This window comes from Coloeus monedula, assembly GCF_965178545.1.
Source record: "Coloeus monedula genome assembly, chromosome: 3".
Taxonomy (NCBI): Eukaryota; Metazoa; Chordata; class Aves; order Passeriformes; family Corvidae; genus Coloeus; species Coloeus monedula.
Genome location: NC_138783.1, coordinates 91,357,752 through 91,380,837, shown reverse-complemented (window position 1 = coordinate 91,380,837; position 23,086 = coordinate 91,357,752). Strand labels below are relative to the sequence as shown.

General features: G+C 40.8%; 1 protein-coding gene across 3 annotated transcripts in view; it reads right to left on the bottom strand.

Annotated features, from left to right (window-relative positions):
- Positions 1-21,801, bottom strand: part of NCK2 (NCK adaptor protein 2) — an 86,177-nt gene extending 64,376 nt beyond the window's left edge. Inside the window, exons 1-2 of one of the 3 annotated variants that reach the window (XM_082278174.1) lie at positions 21,492-21,801; positions 19,353-19,443 (exon numbers count right to left, since the gene is read on the bottom strand). The gene's annotated coding sequence lies outside the window, so the exon portion shown is untranslated. Of the gene's footprint in view, positions 1-13,713; positions 13,738-19,352; positions 19,444-21,491 lie in introns of those variants that run through there. The other 2 variants (XM_082278173.1, XM_082278175.1) reach the window with 2 other exon arrangements.
- Between the last annotated feature and the right edge of the window lie 1,285 nt (positions 21,802-23,086).

Genomic DNA, 23,086 nt, shown 5'->3' with positions numbered 1-23,086 from the left:
AAACAAGAAACTTTCTTGGTCAAAATGGGGAACATTCTAGAGTATAGAGCTAATTCAAAAAGAAATTCAAAGAAAAATGTAATACACAAATGCAGGGTTGCATTCCAGAACTCAAGATAGCCTCAATTCAAAAGCAGTGCCAATGAAGAGCAGCTACCATTTTCTTGGGGCATGTAGTCCCAAAATCCTTTTCAGAGGCATTCACAGACATCTCTTTGCAAGGCAGCAATTTTGGATATTACCGGTTTGGAACAAATTCAAATCAATAACCCGTATGTTTTCTGCTGTTAAAGCATAACAGAGAATATCAGACAACAATTTTAACTAAACTTCTTAACTAATAATAACTTTATTGTATTTACTTAGAATATACAGTTAAGAGACTGAAAATATACAGTTAATATATATATGAAAATATATAGTTAACTGAAAGTATCTTCCAGCTGAATCACACAGTCAATGAGCCTGTCAGAAGCATTTTGACAAAGCCTAGAATGAAATTCTTCAGCTACAATTTTTCCTTTTTTTTTTTTCTTTAAGTTTAAGGATATATTCAATCAATCTATTTGTTTCCAGTTTAATATGAGATTTAATTTTTGCATTTGCTCTCTACAACAGACTGAGCACAGTACCATGAATCCTCCTTCATGTCACACAGGCACTGCAAATCCAATCAAATCCAATTACTACTCCATTAGGTCTCATTTAAATCCCATACGGTACGACAATAAACTGAATGAAATGAGAATCAGCACATTTTTCAACCATCTTTACAGTATGACATAGATGGCAATCATAGCTTAATAAAATTTCATTTACAAGAAAGAAAATTCAGAGCTACCTTTCTCTGCTAGGCATTTCAGAAAGATTTGGGAAATGCCTGTTCTTCCCACCATCCATTGAAGAAGCCAGTTGCTATTTCATAGTTCTCAAACAAGAGTTCATTCTGCTTGCAGCACAGAAGTTTGTCCTGGTCCCAATGCTCAAAACGTATGCAAACCATAACAACCACCAGATGAATTCAACATTTATTCCAATGGTGTCACAGTTCTCATTTTCTTGTTTGCTAGGGTTGTTTTATTCTGTTTGTTGTTTTTTAAAGATTTCCTGGGTAAGGAACCTTTTGACACAGGGTTACATCAGGTTGGAAAACAGGGAGGGGGAGATCAAAACAAACTCACCAATCTGAAGGCTACTGAAAAGATGACTAAATTCTTAAAAATAAGCTCTTATCCTATCTGGATTTTAAAAACTATCTTTGCTAAATATTTCCATGTAAGTTTAGATAACTTTCATAAGCTCTGAATGCTTCACCACTTCAGTGCAGTTTATTTACGGATATATAATAATCACGTGTCTCTCTCTTCATACAGTATTTCCCAAGCTCATCCAACTACCCAAAACCAAATGTTTATAGATGTCCAGGTCTGTCCTTTCTTTGGGAACAAAAAACTCAAAGAAAACAAATAAAAAATCCCTCATTTGTAGTAGGCAGTCACAACAGTCAAAGCTCTCTCTGAAGGGTACACAAGAGCCTTGTTGAATAGCTCTTTCTCAATAGCTAACCTGACTAAATCATCTTTCTCATGCAGGCTAGGAATCAAAATGTCACGATGCCATTTAAACACATGATCTGTTGTTAAAATACAAAAGCCAAGAAAACATATGCTGTCCACTTTCAAACACACATGCCAAACACTTTGTTTCTAGTACAGAAAGGCTCAAAGCTTCAAGAACAGAATTTAAAGTATTTCAGTCATTTCATTAAACAATTCTTGTTATAGTTTTATTAAATTTTGTCCTTTACATGCCTACTGACAACCTGAGAAACAGATAAATTCCAGACAGAGAGAGAAGATGCTGATGGGGGGAAGGAGGGCAGTTAAGTAATTTCAAGGTTTGTACTCCAATTCCACAATTAAAATGGGAAGATCTGGGCCAGAACTTTTCTCGGTGCAGGGGAGATTAAAAGACAATAACATGAGGTTTGGTTTTTTTTTTCCTTTCTGCGACAAAAAGAAACAAAAGGCAGAGGTATTTTTCCATGCATATTACTTGATCATGTGGGCTTTTCTGGTGTGTTTCCATAGCATCTTCTGCACACACTTTAAAATGTCTTTATTGACCTGAAGGAACAGAAGCTTCGCTAAGAGAAATACGAAGACACCAGCTTCATGATCCAAACATCTTTGCCTAAAAATAAAGCTAAGAGTATAATCTCTGAGTTTTTTAAAACTAATAAAGATCTGAAAACACTAGATTGTACTTGTATACTTAAATAATTTTGAAAATTCTGGTTAACTTTAAAGGAGGCAGAACAATTTCCTCTCCTTTCTGAATGATTTTAATGGTATTTGTTTTCTTTGTAATTTACCATTCCTTTCAGTAGGCTATGATGGAAGTACAGATCCTTGTAATAAGAACAGATCCTTTAGGGAAGTTACACATCTCAAACTGCAAAACAGCACAAATATCCCACATGCTTCAGAACACAAAGTCTATTGCCATGAAGCCTAAGAGCAACAGTCTCAAAAACTCACTGTTAATTACTAAAGCATACACACAATTTTGCTTTAAAAAATAGTTATAGCAACCTTTCATTTAAATCAGCAATATCACAGATGACACAAGTGCTTTCTTCTTGACAAAGTAGCCATTCCCAGTAAGAATTAAATATTTTCAGAACTAGAGCCTACAGACTATGAACATATCAAGTTCTCAAATTATAGCTACTGTATTTTTAGAAGCACTAGGTACCTTAAGAAAGGAGTACAACAAGCTTCATGTTCTTTGCACATTTGACATATGGTGGCAAACAAAAAAAAAAAAAGAAAAAAAGAAAAAAAGAAAAAACAGCCCAGAAACAGACATCCTGTGTGAACAGGATTGAAAATTTTGGTGATGCTCCAAGATTCAGCAATAAACCTACCATGACAAAACAATATTAAGGATAAAAAGCATGATGCACCATCTAGTACTGATTCTAACCCCATAAGTGGGGTACACTATTCATTCATTCCTTTGCCAAAAAAAATTTATTCTCACCTTACATTTTACCAGCTTGTAGTAACTTTACACGTGCAGACTTTCTTCAACCAGAATTCTTATGTTTCCTGCTGATGACAGGCATTAATGAGTTCAAGAAGGGTCAATCAATATTCGACACTTCAAAAAATACCCAAAACAAAGCAACTTGGGGCAATTTATTTTTATTAAAGACATTACTGTCTTACTTCATGAGATAGAAAAAAGAACCAACCCTCCAGAGGACATAGCAACCAAAATCTCTAGCATGGGTTTCTATGCCTATTACTTATCAGTAACAAAATTTTGAAGTAGATAGTGCCACACTTGTAAACTGCAAGGATAAATGTTGCACACTTAGCTTAGCTTGTGTCTCAGAAGCCAGTTTTAGCTTTGTCACCTAAAAAAGCTAGCTGGCTTCATCACGGAAACACAACTCCTCTTTTCTGCTAAATACAATCTGATGGGATCTTCAAATGAGCACTTTGGGTCTGAGAACCAAGCTCAAAATTGTCACAGGGCAAAAATGCCTCCTGTTTGAATACAGCTTGAAGGAAGAATCACCTCAAAGGACAGCGGTATTGTTTCTTTGTCCAGCCTTTCAGTGTACCCACAGGCAAAAAACCTTCTCTTTCCTATCAATGCTCTCCCTGGAGCAGAGGCAGGAGGGCTGCTTGGACCTGATACTTTTGAAGACAACCTACACTGGTGAGCAGAAGAGTAGGTAATCCTGATTTAAGCACCATCTTAAAGTTATTGGCACATGTTTATCAGACGAATTTGTAATAACAAATTAAAGAATAAGCCATTAGACTAATACACGCACATCCACAAACTTCTAAAGGCATCTTGCGTACCTATACAAAAGCTTTACTGCAAAATGGAATGGGATTGTGGGGTCCTCAAATATCAGAATCACAAGACTTCTGTGATTCTCAGCAGGGCAGGATTCCCCCCCCCCAACTCAAATGACTGACTCAGGCTAATTGCCACCAAATGTTATGAAACAACTCTTCACTAAAAAAAACCAAAACAAAACAAAACAAGCCAACCACACAGATCTATGATTTCAAAGAAAACTTGCAGAACTAGAAGTATGTGTAAATTGATGGCCTAAGGGCAGCAAGAGTTCTGTTTCAGGTCTACAGAGCTTCTCCAAACAGGACCAAGATGTGCATGAGAGTACAAATGTAGCAGGGATGTACTTTGATTGCTAGAGCATGCTATCACATCTTCCTTAGTGCCATTACCTGCAATATCTACCAAGCAATAAAGCTTGGATGGGCATGCAATCACAATTTTATTTCAGAATTGCTCTTTGCTGGTGTTTTCAAAACAAGAGCATGGATAGCAGATGTAGTCTTTTAGTAAGTGGCTGGTAAAGATAACTCACATGAGAAGGTCAAGCAGTGCAAAAGTAGAGGAAGAAACAAGACAAAAACAGCCAAAATTTTGGAGAAACACTGAAAGACATGCAGAAATGTTTTAAGCAATTAGCAATTCACAGACAGGGAAGGACAAATACACACAGAAGAACTATGCAGAGCTTAGTTTTACTTAAACTGATGACAAGCAACCACCAATTATTACATCATTCAAAACAATTTGATAGAAAATAAGGGTTGGCTGGTAGTAGCCTTGGAAGAAACATCACTTTTGATACACCAAAATTTCAGAGATAATACATTTAAGAAAATTTATACACAGTAAAGGAAACACACATCACCTGCAATGACTTATTACACCAAAAGAGCTCAGGTTTTAGCTAGGGTTTTGTATTGACAGCTTAAGCTATAATCCTGAAAGATAAAATAAAATGCTAATGAATTCAAGTCAGTCTTTCCGAAAGGGAAGAACTGGGGAGATGTTTGTAGCTAATTTTGATCCACATCAGAGACAAATGATGAAAAGGTTCAGCATACAGGAATTCTTCAAATGGCTGACTACATGTTCCATTTTGTGATTTTTTCCAAGAGTTTCTTATCTAGGTTTCTTTACAGATATGAATATACACAGAATTTCTACAGAAGTTAGAAGAAGAGTTTTGAAACAAATGTATGAAGAAAGAGGACTAACTAACAAATTCACAGTATACTAATACCCTTATTAACCATTTCAAAACCAGTTTCTATATGGATGGCAATTTAATAAGCATATTTCCATTCTGACACAAAACCTTACGTTTCAAAATTGTTTGTGCATAAAGCAGGTAAAGCTAAAAACTCTAAAATGTCTTTTATTTTATTCCTACCAAAACACACAGAAATTGCATTTCACAAATGCCAAATCCTTGATTTCAAATAAACATTACATTGAATACATACTTGGTGCTACATATGGTGCCACAGAATTTCAAAAGCAAAGAACAATGGCTTATTACTATTGTGGGAATCTCTATACTCCAGAAGCCTTTAAGTGGAAGACAGATATGAACTAAGATTTTGTATTTTAAAAAAAGTTTGCTTAAATTATTTTAAAAATCCATTTTCTCAGAAAGAGGAAGATAGTTTGAAAACATGTAACACACCAAGAAAAAAAAAATCACCAAAAAGCATTCAGAAAGAAAGAAGGGATATAGTTTTCTCCTCCTTGAAAACGCCATGAATTTTCCAATCGTTGCCCACTGTCACCTACAAAAGGACATGCCGTCAGCATCAGGAACCCCTCACTCTGTGTCTGTTCAGGCTTCTGACTGTGACCTCTAACCAGAGAGAGCTGTCCCAAGGGCCAGAGGAGGATTGCACACACACAGATCCCAAGTGCAGCTCCTGGCCCTGCTGCCACTGGCAAGAACCACAGCTTCCTGCTTCTCGACCCATGAGGACATCCAACCTTGTCAAATTGATTTATTAAACAACACAGACCTAACAAATCAGTACTTTCTAAGAAGAAGGAAAACATTTTTCCACCGTGTGTGAGACCATCAGAAATGTTGGTAATCATAAATACACGTAAAACTGCTGCTTAACATCACTTCAGGATCATTCCTTTGCCATCACCTTTTTCATGCAACTGGAACACACAACATACTCTTTCATTCAAGGTCAGAAACAGCAATTAATTGGCACACAGAAAATTAAATTGAATCATGGAGACGACCTAACACGGAGGAAACTTAGAATCTTATGAAAAGCCTTGGGGTTTCACACAAATCAAAGAGCATAAGGCTGTGCATAGGAAGTGATCATGAACAGTTACTGTATCAAGGTACATTTTTTAAAAGAAAAATTTGGAGGAAAGGAAAGACAGAATTAATTTTAACAAATTCGACCAGCTAAGCAACTACTGTGGCAAAATATTAATCACTCAAATTAGCTATCTCACAAGTAAGTTTCTCCCCCCTTTCTACATTAAAAAAAAAAGCCTTCAAAATTAATTGTCTTTGATTCTGAAGAAAATTCACAGAATGGTGTAAGCTGATCACACAACTGATCTTAAGGAACTACCTTAATAGCTTGCCCTCTGCAAGCAGGTGATGCTTTTTCTAACCAAAACCTGATACAATTTCCCCAAAGATCTCTTCTGCATTTAAAAAGTCCACATAAAGTCTCCAGGATTAAAAATAACCCTGGTAGAAATACCTTCAGTAATGCTTCCTGAGCTTTTATTAACCAACAAAAGCTTAAGAAATCTACTCAAAGTACAATCAATACAGCACCTTTTAAGGAAGCACAGCATATACAAGAATAACAGTTCAACAATACTTAAGAATTAAGTTCAGGCATCAAAGTCTGAAAGAGAGGTTTAGGCACAAAAAGGGTTGGAAATTAAGAATTGAAAATGGTAACAGTTGCCAGTAGCAAAAGGATGCTCAGTATTTCTTACCATCTCCCAGAACAGCACAGCAGCAGATAAACCGACAGTCCTGCTGAAATTAGTGCATATTTTGAAACATAAATTACATCTATACCTTGATGCATTAGCATGGTGGCTCAGAAATAAGCACACAATCCCTCCAGCAGAATTTACTTCAAAGCCTTCCCATTCCTCTGCCTACAGAGCTCGGCAACAGATAAAATTGAGAATGTGGTTTTCATTCATTTCTTCCAGGCACTCTAAAATTCACACATGCACCTCAGAGTGGCTTGAAATCTGGTATGCCATATGGCAGTACACTTGTCATTTCCAGAAATATGTTGAATATGGGTTCCAGAGATATAAAGACCCAATAAAAAATTAAAAAAAGGAAAACAAAACCAAAACTCCTGAAGCCAACAAATTCTGCTCAAACGCCACCAGCTTTATACTACGTACAAACAGGAGAGCCTGGGCTTTGATCAGGCTTCAAAGAACCTCTTCATTTGCCCCAGAAAATAAATCTGATGCCTTATCTTGTGGAGGCTCATTTCCCTACTGTTTTGCAACTCTGTAAAGTTATTTACAGTTGCCTTAAGTGAGACTGAAGTAGAAATCATACATCAACATCAATAGTAGATTTATACAAACATATTGCACTTGGAGCATGAAGTAAATGACTTACAAGTTGCAGAACAGGGGAGAATCAGGATCAAGGGTTTTATGGCTATTCCACTGTGAACCAACTGAAGAAGAAATAATTACTTCTCATTCCTGCATAAAATGTTTAATGGTGCACATGATGAAGCTACATTCAAAAAAAAACCCCAAAAACCAAAAACCCCCGAAACAAAACCCAGAAGAATTAGCAAGCAGATTTAAAAAAAAACCCCGACAAAAGAAATAAGGCTCTCCTGCTGGCTGAAATAATCACACAGTTTCCAAGCCCAGCAAATTAGAGCGAGATTTCAAAAAAAAAAAAACTGGCGGAGCTGAACTAAACATCTTGCTGTTGCCAAAATGAGCAAGTCCTGTGCTGTAGGTAGAAATCAACTAATTCATCCTTTTACTATCATTTCTACTTTCCAGGGGTGTCTAATTTCCATTATTTGCAATCTGTGATTAAATGATCTTTCTTTTCTGAGAAAGAAGACTAGCTGAAATCAAACAACATTACATGACCAGAATGACTTTTCTCCTTGCTTTTTTCTTTCACAGATGGAATCACAGATACAGAGAAACAGGGAATCATTCACCTTTTTGCAGGCACATACAGCTCCTCTCTTAACACCTCATATCGCATCTTGAAACTAAGTTACCTTAACAGACAACTTTTTACCCCAAGGATGAAAATTAACAAGGAGTAGTAACTGTTGACAAGACCTGCTTTGGGGGTGATACTATGTTTTTAAACACAAACAGAAATCAAGGAAATAGTCTTACTACAGAGGGATGGATTTAAAAATCTGTAACAAACTTCCCATGTGTGTATTCCACAGAAATCCTTGGTTTGGAGACAAGCGTATGTGTGCTATTTATCCAGTAAGCAGAGGTGACTTGGAAAAAGATGGTAGGTGGAAATACAGGTGATTCTATTATCAGAGTCCAATCCAGACCTACTGCAACATACCTATGAATAAACAAGAAAATCAAGAGCATTTCCACCATATCTGGGAGAGAATATTTGCAAGCACCTACTACAACTCATGGCAGCATCAACTGACATAAGTTACATAGCAGACACTCTTCCACTACGCTAGCCAATCGAGCTCATCCAAGACCAGGATCCATTCAGCTGCTCCAGCTGACAATGGTTTCGGCCACGCAGAGACAAGACTACCACATACCTGCCACTCACATCTCCTAACAATGAGTGTATCTGCTCATTGCTGCTAGAGGCAGTGGGCTTTGAGAAAGCCAGGGCTTTTTCCCAGCCATAACAAGCACAGAGCTGCCAGCCGCCGGTGTTGCCATTTAGGGAAGCTATTCCTAGAAAAGCAAGATAAATGTGTGGGCTGAGCTGAAAAGACAATGTAGAAACTAAAGCAAGCAGAAGAGTCCTCTGTAATACAAGAGGTGAAGAAAATCCCCATGTCTGCTAAGATGTAGGCTGAAGAGCAGATCTCTCCCCCAACACACTCCAGAGCCAATAACTGGATTTTTCAGGTACACTGAGCTTGTGGGTAAGATGAAAAGCAGCTTCCACATGCCACAGCAAAATTTTACTGTGCCCAGCAGACAAATAAAGTAAACTTCCTGAACATTTTAATATTCATTGCAAGGCAGAATAAAACCAAACAAAAACCCTAGAAAATCTGCACTTTACCGAACTTCCCATATACTTTGCAGATTGTATTGAAACCATCTGCTGATGCTGTCAGAACAATTCAGGAATCATCAAAATCTGTGTATGACAGGTCCAGACCTACTGTAAAGAAAGGAAAACCTGAATGACTTCAGCATGATATATAAAGGTTTTCCTGGAAAATACAGATTACATTTCTTCTTTAATCATTCTTTCAATAAAAGCAGTGTGAAATTCAACTTCTATGGCATTTTTAATTGTAGGTGTAGAAAACAAAGAAGCTGTCAGCTGTTGAAGCCTCAAGCACACCACCATCCTGCCACAGCTATTACTACGCTGGCAGAAGAACTAGAGAAACCTAGAGAAACAGTTCTCTCACTGGCACACCTAAAATGCCCAAGAGCCAGAACTGATTCTCAACCGCGCATACACTTCTTTTAATCATCATTTTCTTCTTCCCATATGTGCCTTTCTTTACAAAGTCCCAAATCCAAACCTCAGAAAAGTTAACCAAACACATTCATAAGTAGCTTGAGTATCATAACTCAGTTGATTAAATATTTGGAAGAGTTCACCTGGTGGCTTTGAAGTGCAGCAGAGGACCAATTCAGGGCTCTGTGAGCAGCAATATACTTCTTGAGGATCTATCAGTAAAGTGGTAACAACCCTTTAAGTAAAGTAAGGCCAAAAGATTCAAGACGGGAAATGAAGCTATAAACAGTAAGAGTGCAAAAGTTTACTTCCTGTATGCAAGGCTGGCAAACTATTACAACATCAAGGTACGTGCCAGTCTTTTCCTTTCTTATTTACAGATTTAGCCTTTAATATGTCCTGTGCACTTTTCCAAGCTCTTGCTACCTATTTTAATTCTATACTTAAAGATCTTCCTGCATTCTGAGACAATTCTTATTATTTTGCTTTGATGCTTTTTTCCCTTGGATGTTTTCCAGATGAAGTTCTAAATTGAAGTTCAGCAGAAAAACAGTCACAGCACTACATTTCAATAACAGAAGCATTGGAAGTGTGGCCTTCAGTGTATTAAAGTCATTGCTGGAAGCTACATATGAAAATATATTACCCACCTCAGAAAAACCTCCATTGTTATAATTTGGTCATTTCACACACCAGTGATCAATCTCAGCTGAGCACATTTTGTAACTCCATACATAATGATAAAAAATTAGACATACCAGAGAAAAATTTAAGTCTTTCCTTCGTGAACAGTTTATTCACCTAGTGATTTTATATAAAAATCACTTTTCTACTGCTTCTTGGTATGAAGCTAAACAAGCTGAAGATATACAAGTTGTTGGTTACAAGGGTCAATGACTCAGCAACCTGCATTATGTCCACTTTGCAGCAAAAGCTGATATCCACAAAACAATTACTTTAAAAACAAATCTTGGAAGTATGCCCAAATGAAACTTTTTTAAATGTACATATACATTTAAGGCTACTAACTGTGAATCATATATCCTTTGTCTAACTCTTTGGAAACTCAAGATTTCTATTTTCCAACTCTCCTTTACCTGCCCTTTAAAATTTGTAAGTTTCAGACCAATGTTGCATATAAAGTCCTCAAAATCAGTAACAGTCAGTAAGTACATTACAGCACATCCACAAGCTGAAAACTCCAGGTTACATTTCATTTCAGTACAGAACAACACAGACTTTTCAGAACAGCAAAGTTCTGAAAAAATATTACAAAAAAGAGTATATCCAGCTATTGGAAAACAGAAAAACTGAAATAATATTGCTTCTACCAACACCCTATGAAACTGGGATCCAGTGCTGAACCTCATCACAAAATTCTCTCTGGGGCAGCTCTCCCACACTATGAAGAGTGGACGAGCAGAAGGAGGAGGATGTACAGTGAAGGAAAGTACAGTGTTATTTTTATACAATTCGTCTTAGCCCAAAGCCAGTGCATACTGGTAAATCCTACCCCAATTTGGACCACATTAAGTTCAGATTTAATTAATCATTCCCAAATACCAAGTTGCAAGCATACACATATGAAGATAGGAAACAAGAACATTATATTCAACAGAATAACCTGTAAAGCACCCTACAGTTAGTCCTACCCTGAGCAGACATAAGCGGCAAACTTCCTTTCTGTGACTGTGTGCAACTACAGGGTTAGAACAGTGAGCCAACAAAACACTAACAAAAATATCTTCATCCAAATCCTATTCACAGCTGTTAATTTAATGGAAAGACTCTTCCGGCATGAAGAATACATGAGTAATAGCCTCCACGGGAACTTTAACAGCAGATCGTTAGACAAAGGGCTTCATAACACAGCAGCTGGACGCCATTCAGCTACCCGGCAGCCCCTGTGCTGCATGGAAAGAGCACATTAAGCAGAGGATGTGATTTCTGAGGCACTGACCTGTGCCCCCCGGTGCTGCAAAGGGAGCAGAAGGGAGATGGGGTAAGGAGGCAGATTTGGATGCTTTGAAAGAGGTGTTAAAGCAAAGGGCTGCATGATGCAAGACAGCATATGATGATCAGTTGCACGGAGCAGCTGCAGGAACACAGATTTCTCCACAAAATAGTTACACACGGTCATTTTAGCCTTCCATAAACTTACAGTACTTCAAATCAATGCCACTGAAAATTCTAGAAAAACAATGCAAAACACTTATTTATTACATTTCCCAATGTAAAAAATGTTTTTTCTTATTTAAGGAAGGATATGTATTGACTGACCCATGCGGGAGCCCAACCCAATACCCTAACACAATTCCAGAATATATTCATAGAAGAAGACAGTTAAAAACAATTATACAGAAATCTTGTAAGCAAGGGTTCAAGTGTATCCTCATTTCAGAAATCTCATCAACTCTAATTCTGCACATCACGTAACTGCAATGTTCCAGTCAAATCTTACTCATTCCCAAATGTGTGCAATCACGTTAAACAGAATACATATTTTTCTAGTTTTATCTAATATTTTATTTTCTTTGCTTAAATATTTCTGCCATATGAATGGATTACAGACAACCCTAAAACACGTCCACTCACAATCAAGACTATTCCCAATCCTAATTATTTACAAAATACAGCAAAATGGAAAAGAAGGAGGGAAAAGATTAAGCAAAGGTACGGGTGATCACCATCAGTTTAGACAGCACAACAATAATCACCAACTAAATCAAATTTCTCTTGAATAAGTATTTACAGATTCATAAAATAAAACTGTACTTACCTAAGAAAATCTAAAGGTGCATCTACACAACTGCCAAAACTAATTATATTTACACCAGGTGCAAGTATTAATATTGAGGTTTGGAATTTTGATTGTTGTTGGGTTTTGTGGGGGTCTTCTTAATATCTAGTAGGCACCACAGTTTTAGAACAACAGTATCAGCAATTTAAAAATCCACTGAAATCCAGCTGCTTAACATCAGGCATGACATCCTGCAAACTAGGCACATCCCTCACATTCAAAAAGCCTGTGGCAGGAAAATGGTGCAGAAACAAGAGCCAAGGGCTTCTACCATTCAGGTGGGCAACAGGCAGGCAGAGCTGACCAGGGAGTGGCACTGGAAAAATGACCTCCTCTCTAGCACAACTCCACCTTGACTCACCCACACTCATGACTCACTGACATCAGATTCAGGATTGCTACTTTTGAAGAATGAAGCATTTAAAATTTTATTACCTGCTTTGCAAGCACAGTATAATCTACTAAATACCAAGCTGTTTCAAATGCTATGTATACTCAGTAATGGTATGTATTCCATTGCTGCAGAAGAGTAAGTCAATGGCCATTAATTCAGGTTGCAGTTATGTATGGTATCTTCTTTTAACCACAAGTATATCACTTATATTAACTCAAAGGAATCCAAATGACCAGCTACTTAACCACTAAAATTATCTATCCAGAAAGAAGGGAAAAAAATATCGAATAACAGAACAGACAAATCGCAAGGGCGAGTTGAAAAGACTTTTATAACAGAACATTGAAATCGTGTCTAGCTGCACCACTGAACAATCTAATACAGTTAAAACATGGGGGGCAAAGCATTTTAAAAGTTATGAATTTCCATGATCTGCATTAATATTTTTAAACCTTGATTCCTCCAAAACAGGAATTACAAACCTCAATGCATTTAAGAGCTTTTCTTGCATCACATTTTAGTTTTCCCTTTTTTTTCCTGTTCTCATACATTTTGGTTTTCTGTTTCACATTCTAGGTTTCTATGTTTTTAAATTAAACACCAAACTAACTAATTCCTTGTTTCCCCCCCTGAGGGACTAACTTCCTATTCCATCAACTTAAGCAGCCATTATATCAAGCACTGCCTGATCCACACCTGTTCTACAACAGCTCAGTATTACCATTCATTTAAACAATCCTGAACTACTAGGAGCCACACTGACTTTATGGGACTGCTGGAAAAGTAACGTCATACACAATGTATAGGTATAAAGTCTGTCTCTAAAAATATGCTGTGTGACACTACAGCAGAAGTTCAACACATAATTCAATACACATATCATGACAAGTAAAGAATGTGTAACTAAAAAAGAATTGACCTGCAATGTAACTGTGGTTCTTGTCTTGGAAAAGAGGTACTTACAGCTGAGCTTCGTATTTTGTAAATAAGAGACATTCATTCCAATAGGATCACCAGTGGTACTAAGCACATGCTTGCATTTTTACAGGGCCACAGCAATGGAAGGAAAAGTTGGGATACAAAACAAAGAATGAAACTTCGGCAAAGCTTTGACATTGCGCCTTCCAGAGAAGGAAATATCTGAATAAAATAAACATCCAGAATCTCCTGTCAGCAAAACCAGAAAAGATCCTAAAGGAATACAACCCAGAGTATTACAAGACAAGACTAACAGAGGAAGACACACATTGTCACAGTAACAACATTACCCAGACTTTAACAGTTTTCTGCCACAGGAAGTCTATAACATTTGAGTTCATTATGATCCCCATGCATCCCTTAAGAGCCTCAAAGCTCATAAAAATGGTGTGTCATATTTTGATACTTGTGCTAAACACAAGCTTTGTGATTACCAGTGTTTAAACTCAATACAATCCACACAGTCCTTACTGAGATATCTGATTAAATTTCTAATATTCATGAACTTGAATTTTAATATTGAATGCCCAAAATGATTTAAGTCTTTTGATGTAATGGAACATAAGTCATTTAGTGTCAAGTGGAAGGCAGACCCTTTATTATAGCATTAATTATTTGGGATATTAGCATTAATTTCTTTCTCTATTTGAATTAAATGGAATTCAAAACAGTGTGAATTTATGAATAGGCCACAATATAATTGTTTCTATATTATCCCTGCAGCACTAGCACAAAGACTGCCAACAGACCTGAAAATGTAAAGGAAGGAGATCGATCATCAATTTTTCTTTTCTTTTTTTTTCTGAAAGACAGAAAAGGTGATGCTCAGGATGTTTATATTCTAAATGCCTTCAATCTTTTTTTGATGTAAAATTTATAGGCATTTATACCTATAAATGCCACCTACATATTTTTGCATTCAACATGCAATGATTAAAGGAAAGCACACTTAAGACATACCATAACTACCCTCTTTTATGACTGGAACAAAAACATTCTTAATTAAAACCACAAAGCTAAAAAATAGCAGGGATTTTTACAAAATTTCAGTGCTGACTGGGAAAAATGCTATGTTGTAACTTACATTTCCAAAGTTGCTCCATACACAGAATTTCAAGTTCTGGTAGGAAGGACTAATTAAAGATACAAACATGGGACTTCCTTCCCAGCACCTAAACGGTACCAGTTTTCAAGTCACTTATATTGCAGGTATAGCCAGACTTTATTGCTATCAAAAGTAATCCATAACTATAAGCAAATAAATACACCACCATGCATGAAAAACTGCTGTTTGCAGATCATTTGAGTCAGTTACCAGAGCACTAGATACTGACAGACTGTAATGCAGTTTAACATTCCAATACAAAACACAAAAAACAGCATTTATAGGACTTTACCCAACTTAGAGGACCTTCTTCAGTCCAGTTAAACCAGAAACACCTGGCCAACCGAGACTGCAACCTTACAAATAAACAACAGCCAAGACTATAAATAAACCAAATAAGCCATCTGTGCCACTGACTGCCCCTGTTTGCAGCCCATCTACACAGGTGTCAGCTCCTAGCCCTGCACTCTACAGCTGAACTACCATGGAGTGTTTGTACCATCACTGACTGACAGCACTAACACAAAATGAAAAAAATCAGCGAACAGAGTGCTTGCTTCCAACTTAACAAATACTCAAACCCTATCCTTCTGGTTTTGCTGACATTTTTACTAAAAATACTGAAGGCGTCTAAAACACATGCACCTTTGAAGTGACTGGATGAAGTTCAACTACCTTTTTTTCCTCTTCTACTATTTAGCAAACAAACTTTCAATCTAAAATTACCAATTATATTTTAACCAACATTAAATCTATTTAAAATGAAAACTCAAAGGATACTTGTAAAAACAAACTAAAAAAACTCTGAACTCAAACTCAAGAAAAAGCCTACAGTAAGTTTTGCTAAGCCAAGTGGCAGAGTGCATTTGCAGCAGCCCAAGTCTCCTGTGGTGGAATCCAGAATTCTTGACATGTCATCATTCAAGACCTGTCAAATTTGATAACACTCTGTGTGTGTCTGGAAGGACACCATCCATTCAGGCAAATGAACGTGTCATTTGTTGTCATGACAGCTATCAAAATTCAGCCCGAGAGCATATCATAGAGCCACATATCTCTCCTTCTGCATTAAAAGGTTGAAAAATACTTTCCTTGTCGTCATCTGAAACATCATTAGGATGTCAACTGAGAAGTCGGCTCCCCTGAAACAGCAGTGGCCCAAGATGGCACTGGGAGCCAAGTCCAACACACAATGGATGGGGGAGAAAACAAGTGTGATGGATACACCGCTACTGCATGAACAGGAAGGAAAAACCTTGCAGCCATGGTATGCTGAGGGTGCTCTTACTGCATTAAAACCAAGAGGTCAGTATCATCAATGCTTGGGACTCTTCTTAGGTATCAGTGACAGGTTTTGCTAAACCAGAGGCTTAATTTATTGCTGGTTCCTTGAAATGTTTATTATTCCAGAATCCGCTAAAAAAATTTAGAGTAAGACACCAGTTTAACTCTCCATATACAGAGTAAGTTTTAACAGGATATAGTGTTCCTCTCCTCTCCCAAACCTGTGAAAGGACTGATGGAATGTTTTATTTTACTATATAGTTGACTAATGTTTAATTGGTATACAAAAAGCATTATTTCAGCCAACTTAAATTTGACAAGGATGAGTTAGAAAATCCCACTACGTTTCATTTATAGTTTATATGCCTAATGAATATCATCGTTCCTTTCTAAACCTTCCCGCCCTTCCAAGGATCTAATCTTATTTTGAAGGAAAGGTTCTAAAACAGTGTTCAATGACTTTTTGAAAATAATATAAATAAGTACAATATAGTTAAATCCAAAGAGAAATTGACAAATTTTTCTCCAAGAGCTTGCTTCTATTTTCTTAAAAATAAAACACATACTTCTTAAACGATGCACTGCTAGCAGAACCAATAATCCCACTCCAGCATGAGTAAAAAGCACCTGCTTTTGTTAACCTTCTTCCTGTTTTCCTATAGGGTCTGATGGCTCCTCCATATTTGCACAGAGCTGATCCAGCATAACCCATAGGGAAAGACAAGCAAGAGACAGCACTCAGCTAAAAGCAGCTTCTCGCACTGTAAGAGGACATGACCCAGCGTCAGCAAAGCATCCACATCCTCTAGCTTCTCCATAAACTTCAGTACCTGCTTTCACACTTGTGTCACTTCTCTTTATTAAGGCCCTCATAAATACTTTGATCATTACTAGAATGTAGAAACTTCAAACTGCACAGAAGGCTAAAATCTGCCTTTGTAACAAATAGGTAATAAACTGAAGGCCTGCTCATTTATTTTTGGTTATTGATCCATCTTGGCTAATCAGCCCAGTCCTGGCACAGCAAGTACCATCCGCATCAACTCCAAGCACCACACAATAGATACCTCTGAAGCGACAGAGGAAACCAGTGCCCCACCTATCCAAACAGCACAACTGCTGAAACACAACAGGCTACCTAACTATATTTCCTTTTTTGCTTAAACATCTTATGTGAAACAAAGTTTGTACTTCATTTCATTAATTAAAAAAAAGATTTTAAAAAGGAGGTTGCCTAAGACAATTGCTACCCGATTCTGTAAACATACTACATTTACCATTTTTGTCTGATAAAATTTCAGCTATATTCTATCTGTGGTATATCTCACTACCTGTTTTCACGTCTGCTTCTATGGTTGTGCATACTCTGCAGACGGTAACTGATATGAGTTGAGGAAAAGTGGGTAAGGTAAAAACACACCCGTATAGCATTTTATTTTGCACCTGTATTTTGTCATGATTGTAAGAGAGAAGCAACACTTTTGAGAATGCAGGGATCTGCCAAGCGTGCCATGTTCACCACACTGTCTGCTCCACCGAATGATCAACAGTAGTTACATGTCACCATATTAATACTGGCTAATGAGATCACGACCAAAACCAGCACAGCAAACCTATAGTACCAAAAAGTCTCTAAACCACAAAGTTTGTTTCTATAACTGTGAACAAATACAGGCTATACCAGCATGCGCGAGCTTCCACTCTAACATATGTTTTTCTTAGCATGAGTATTTCTAAAACTTTACTGACACCAGGGTTTTGTGTATAGCTGCAGTAATTTAAAATGCAATGGGTTGGTATTCTCTAATCAAGATATATTCCTCTGTATCTGAATTCTTAAAATATGCAATACTCTATTAAAGTTTAAAAATGTACACTGTCAGGCCACCTCATTGCACACAAAGTTATTATTTATGCTGGGTTTAAAATATGAACTCCATTAATGGTGAGAAACAAATTAATTTGTTGTGTCACATATACCTAATTGAATATAAATATATATATTTCATATTTCAATGCACTTTCAATTTACTCATGCCATTAGCATTTATGAAACAATTAAGAATCCTTATGATGGAGGAAAAAAGATTACTTCAAAAAAAAAAAATTTAACATTTGGAAGAATTACTTTACCCACCACTGAACAGAGCAACAGTTTAATTGGGCAGAACACCGATGACTATATTATTATGAGAAAACTAATGGGCCTAATTAATTTGCAAGAAAATTTTAAATTGGAACTACCTAAAACAGAAATAACTTCTGGATTCCTGGGCCAATATGCATAAATCTGCAAAGCAAAACAAACAGAAAACTCATTTTTTCAAAAGGTGTACCAGGATCTCAGGTACTAACTTTTTCAAAAGACTGGACAATGGTTCGCAGGTGAAGTGATTAGTGCAGGCCTCATTTCTCCACCTCAGGATGAAGAAACACTGCTATTTCCCACATTACAAACACCATCCCAGCTGTCTCTGAACATTGTTCACTTCAGGAGCTAGTAAGAATCCTTGACTTTCACTCCCTGGAAACTATTGTTCTACAACATTTCTCTATACCTAGTAAATACAAGGACAAAGAGCACTGCCTTTAAGTTTATTATTTCATGAGAAGCAGAAAGTAGCTCTCCTGCAGAGTGCCTCAACCCTCCGCCTCTCTGACACGCCAGATGACCTACTTTGGGGGAGCAGGGTGTCCAGCGATGAGCACCCAGCACCTCACCCCGTCTGACTAAACTAACTGAAACATGGCAGCACCCGGTTTCACAGTTTTCAGCTATCTAAAAACTCCCTCAAACACCTCTAATAAATCCACATCAGTAATCCTCCTTCCTCAAAACACACTGGGAATGGGGGGTTGTGAATAGCCACAGCTTAGAAACCATCAGTCCCTCAATGCAAACAGAAAATATTTTTCTAGAACATGCGCTTTGCATTCAAAGATGACTTGGTTTTGATTTCAAACCTGCGGCAAGTAAATTGATACAGCACCTGTCTCCATGAGTCTGGAAGCAGCTTTTATGCTCTAGGAGCATGAAAAATGCAGAGACTCTGGGTAGTTTTGCTGCTGCTCAAGACCACGACCAGCAAACAGAGCTATCTGGGTATCACTTTTCGAGTCACTACTGTTATAGTTTCTACCAAAGAAAGCCATGACCACTGCAAAGGATTAACATACCAACAACAACACAAGGCACAAAAAAACAAAGGCTGGAAAAGCAGCAGACATGGCTGACCTTGTCTCTCTTCTTTAGCTACAGAAGATGCAAGGTGACACCGAAGAGAGCAAACACCTTTCCATAAGCTTCCAGACAGCAAGCCAGGAAACTAGAGAAGAAAAGACAGGAAGGGGAGATGAGTTCCCTTTCTGTGCAGCAGCAAGGCAAAGGCTGAAGTTCTGAATTTATCATATGTTCAGTAACCAGGGTGCAATAAAAAGGATCATCCAGACTATCGAGGGCTAACTCTGCTGTTAGTTTTGGGAAAATATAGCAAAAGCGATTTTGTGTATCATTTTTTTTTTTCCACAAAAGCAATCGGAAACAATCTGGTAGAAGTAAGAGGCAAATGCAACAGCTAATGTTGCAATACAGAACAACAGCAACAAGAGCTAACATTATAATGAATCTGTATCTGTTTCATGGCCTATATAAAAATATTTGCTAATTACAACCTTGATCTTCATGGTACAGGTGCCTTCTATTGCTACATTTATTCACTGTTCCCAAAAGTGACATGTTCTGTCAAAGTCACAAGAAGAAAGTCAGTTACAAAGACAAAGCGATCTGCTCAACTTCTTAAACAGACTTGAGCAAGACAGAGGATTTTGATTTCCAAAGTTGTGAAATCAATAGTTCAGAGAAGCAACAACATTGCATCAGAAATTATAATCCTAAAAATTAAAACACAGTACCATTAACATCATCTATGTGGTGCAGACTGCTTCAGATTCCTAAAAAGCAGTGGCAAAACAAGTACTTTCAAACAGAAATTCTTCATAATCTCCTACCCAGTAAGTCCTTTCAAATTCCTCCATGTTAAGTTACTAATCCAAACTCCCGATGATACAAACCACGCGTGGTTGGGCCGTGAAAATTGGTTTTTACAAAGGCCACTACCACATTTCATGAAAGAGAAGTCTAATTCTCCCACGTTGAGCTGCTAGAACAGTAGCAGTATATTCCTCAGAAACAAAAATGCTTCATGGGAAGGAGAAGGGGAAGAAACGCTGTTCAAGCTAAAGAACACTTTAAATTCTTGCCGACTTTCAGTCACCATTTAACTTTTAAAACAACAAAAGGTTTCACTTTGTGTTACAAAAACATGACAGCTCCGAGTGAAATATTACATGGAATTCAGGGAATAACCCTGATGCATGCAGAGGGCCACATTCACGGTTAAAAAACAGTGGAAGATATTAACATAGGAACTAGAACTGAGAGCACTCATGATCAGCCAGCTGTAGGTGAGACCTGAATTACAAACCTGAATCCCAATCTGACAACCTGATCTGAGATAGGCCAAAGCGCCTACCCCACCAGGAAGGGGTAGCTGTTAGCCTGGGCACATTCTTAATTAAAAACAGGGCGAGAAGACTTACAAACTTCAGTAATTTTCTTCCCAAAACACGCAGGGATGCGCTTCACTGAACACTCAGTACATGAGGTGTAATTTTACCTTTGTGCCCTTTTCCTACACTGGTATCAACCGGGGCCACAGTGCACCGCGCTCCTCGAGAAAACCTCCGGCCTCAGCCCTACTAAAGTCGAAAGTCGGTGACGGAAAGAAAAAAGAACCGAGCGGGCCGAGGGCCATGTCCCCGCTGCAGCCCGGTGTGCCCGCCCGCCCGCCGGTCCCCGTGCGGGGCGGCGGCGCTCCCGCCCGGGAAACTTTCGGGTTGCGCCGCGCTCCGGCCGGGAGGCGCTGCCCGCCTTCCCCCGACGCTGCCCCGCGGCCGCCGGATACGCCGCCTCCATTCACCGGAGCCCCGCGAGGGGTGTGGGGGGGTGGTGTCCCGGCCCGGCGCTGCCCCCCGGCCGAGCGGCACAAAGCAGCGGCTGTCACACGCACACACAGACACAAGCAGCAACTCGGGAGGATGAAGGAAGGGCCGCCCCCGACCCCCCCCCCCCCGCAACTGGACGTGGCACACAAACACGTCCTCCCGCTCCGGGCCCCCCGTGCCGCCCCCAGCAGGTACCGGCCCCCCCCCCCGCGCGGGGCGGCCGCGGAGCCTCGGCCGCCCAGGTGACACCCGCCCTTCCCCCGCTCCCGGCGCCCCTTCCCCGCGTCGCCCCCCGCGGTCGCCACAACTTTGCGGCGGGCCCCAGCCCCCGCCCCGGCCCCATCCCCGTCCCGCCCGCGGCCGCACTCACCTCCGGCCGGCCGGCGGGGAGCGGAGCGGGGCGGGCGGCGGCGGCGGGGAGGCTCCCAGCCCAGGCGGGCTCCGCTTCTTTGTCTCCTCGGCGGCGGCGCCCGCTCGCTCCCCCTCCGCTTCCCTCTGCCCTTCCCCGGGCGGATGCGGGCCGCGTCCTCCGAGAGGGGCCGGCTGGCTCCCCCCCTTCTCCTTCCTTCTCCTCCTGCGCTCTTCGCCGGACGCGTCCAAGGCCCCGGCCCTCGGCGGCGGCAACGACGGCGGCAGCTCCGCTCACTGCCTTCCCTCTGCCTGCTGCGCCCGGCGGCGGCGGCGGCGGCCCCTCCTCCGCGAACCGCCCCCCCCCCGGCACAGGCACAGCCCCCGCCCCCGCCCTGCCCTTCCTGCCGCTGCCGCTGCCGGGATCGCGCGGGAGGAGCTCCCCGGGCTCCCCCTTGCCCGCCGGGAGGGCCGCTGCTCCCCCGCTCCAGCGCAGGAAGGACGGGCAGGGCCAGCCCGGGTGGCTACCTCCCCTCTGCGGGAGGACCTCTCCGGGACCGCGGGGCGGGGCAAAGGGGGCCCTGCCCGGCAGGAGCGCTCTGATGCCTCCTGCCCCTCCCTGGTCCTCTCCCAGCCCCGTGAGACCCGGCGCTCCCGGAGAAGCTGCCCCGCTGGGAGCGGAAGCGTCCGGGAAAAGTACTGGAGAACGCTGAGAGACCCGGGGATGGGGGGACGCGCGCGCTTCGGGGCTGGGCCGGGGGAAGAGTCTCGGAGCGGGGAGGGGCGCGCCGCGGTTCGCCCGGGGCTGCCACGGGCCGGGAGACCCACGGGCCGGGAGCGCAGGGCCGCTGCCGCCGGGGAATTTCCAGCCGCGGTATCGGGGTGCTTCCGCCGCCGCCCATTGGCCGCGCGGCAGGCGCAGCCCCAGCTGTTCCCGGCCCTTCTCTTCCCTGCCAGCCCGGGGCGAAGTTTCAACCTCAGCGCCCCGCGTATCAGCCGGGTCGGACGGTGATTGGTATTACGGGGACTCGGCATGTACCTGCGCAGGTGTTGTGCCCTTGGCAGAGGGCGGTGGGCACGGCAGCCGCCCCAAGTCACAGAATCAGAGAATATTCTGTGTTGGAAGGGACCTACAAGGATCGTCGAGTCCAACTCTTTGCCCAGCACGGGACACTCCAAGAATTCCAGCATGTGCTGAGAGCATTGTCCAAATGCTTCTTCAAATGATCTCTGTTAGGCTTGGTGCTGTGACTACTTCCCTGGAGACCCTGTTCCAGTGCCCAACCACTCTCTGGGTGAAGAATCTTTTTCTAATACCCAACCTAAACCTTCCCTGACACAACTTCAGGCCAGTCCCTGGGGTAAACCAGTTCCAAAATAGAGCCCCGTGGCTGGGTGTATGTCCAGTCCATGCCAGCCGCTGTGCCCCTCCACGCACGGGAGACACCTCCACGAGTGGTTAAAGGCAGAGAACAGAAGCCTCCCATGGTGGCCCTGGTCTCTAGTGGGAATAGCCAACCTGTCAGCCCCAGTGCCTTCCCCTTGGCACACTCCCCCCAGTAGTGTCCCTGGGCTATGGGGAAAGATCATCCCTCGAGGTGGGCAGGGGGAAGGGGG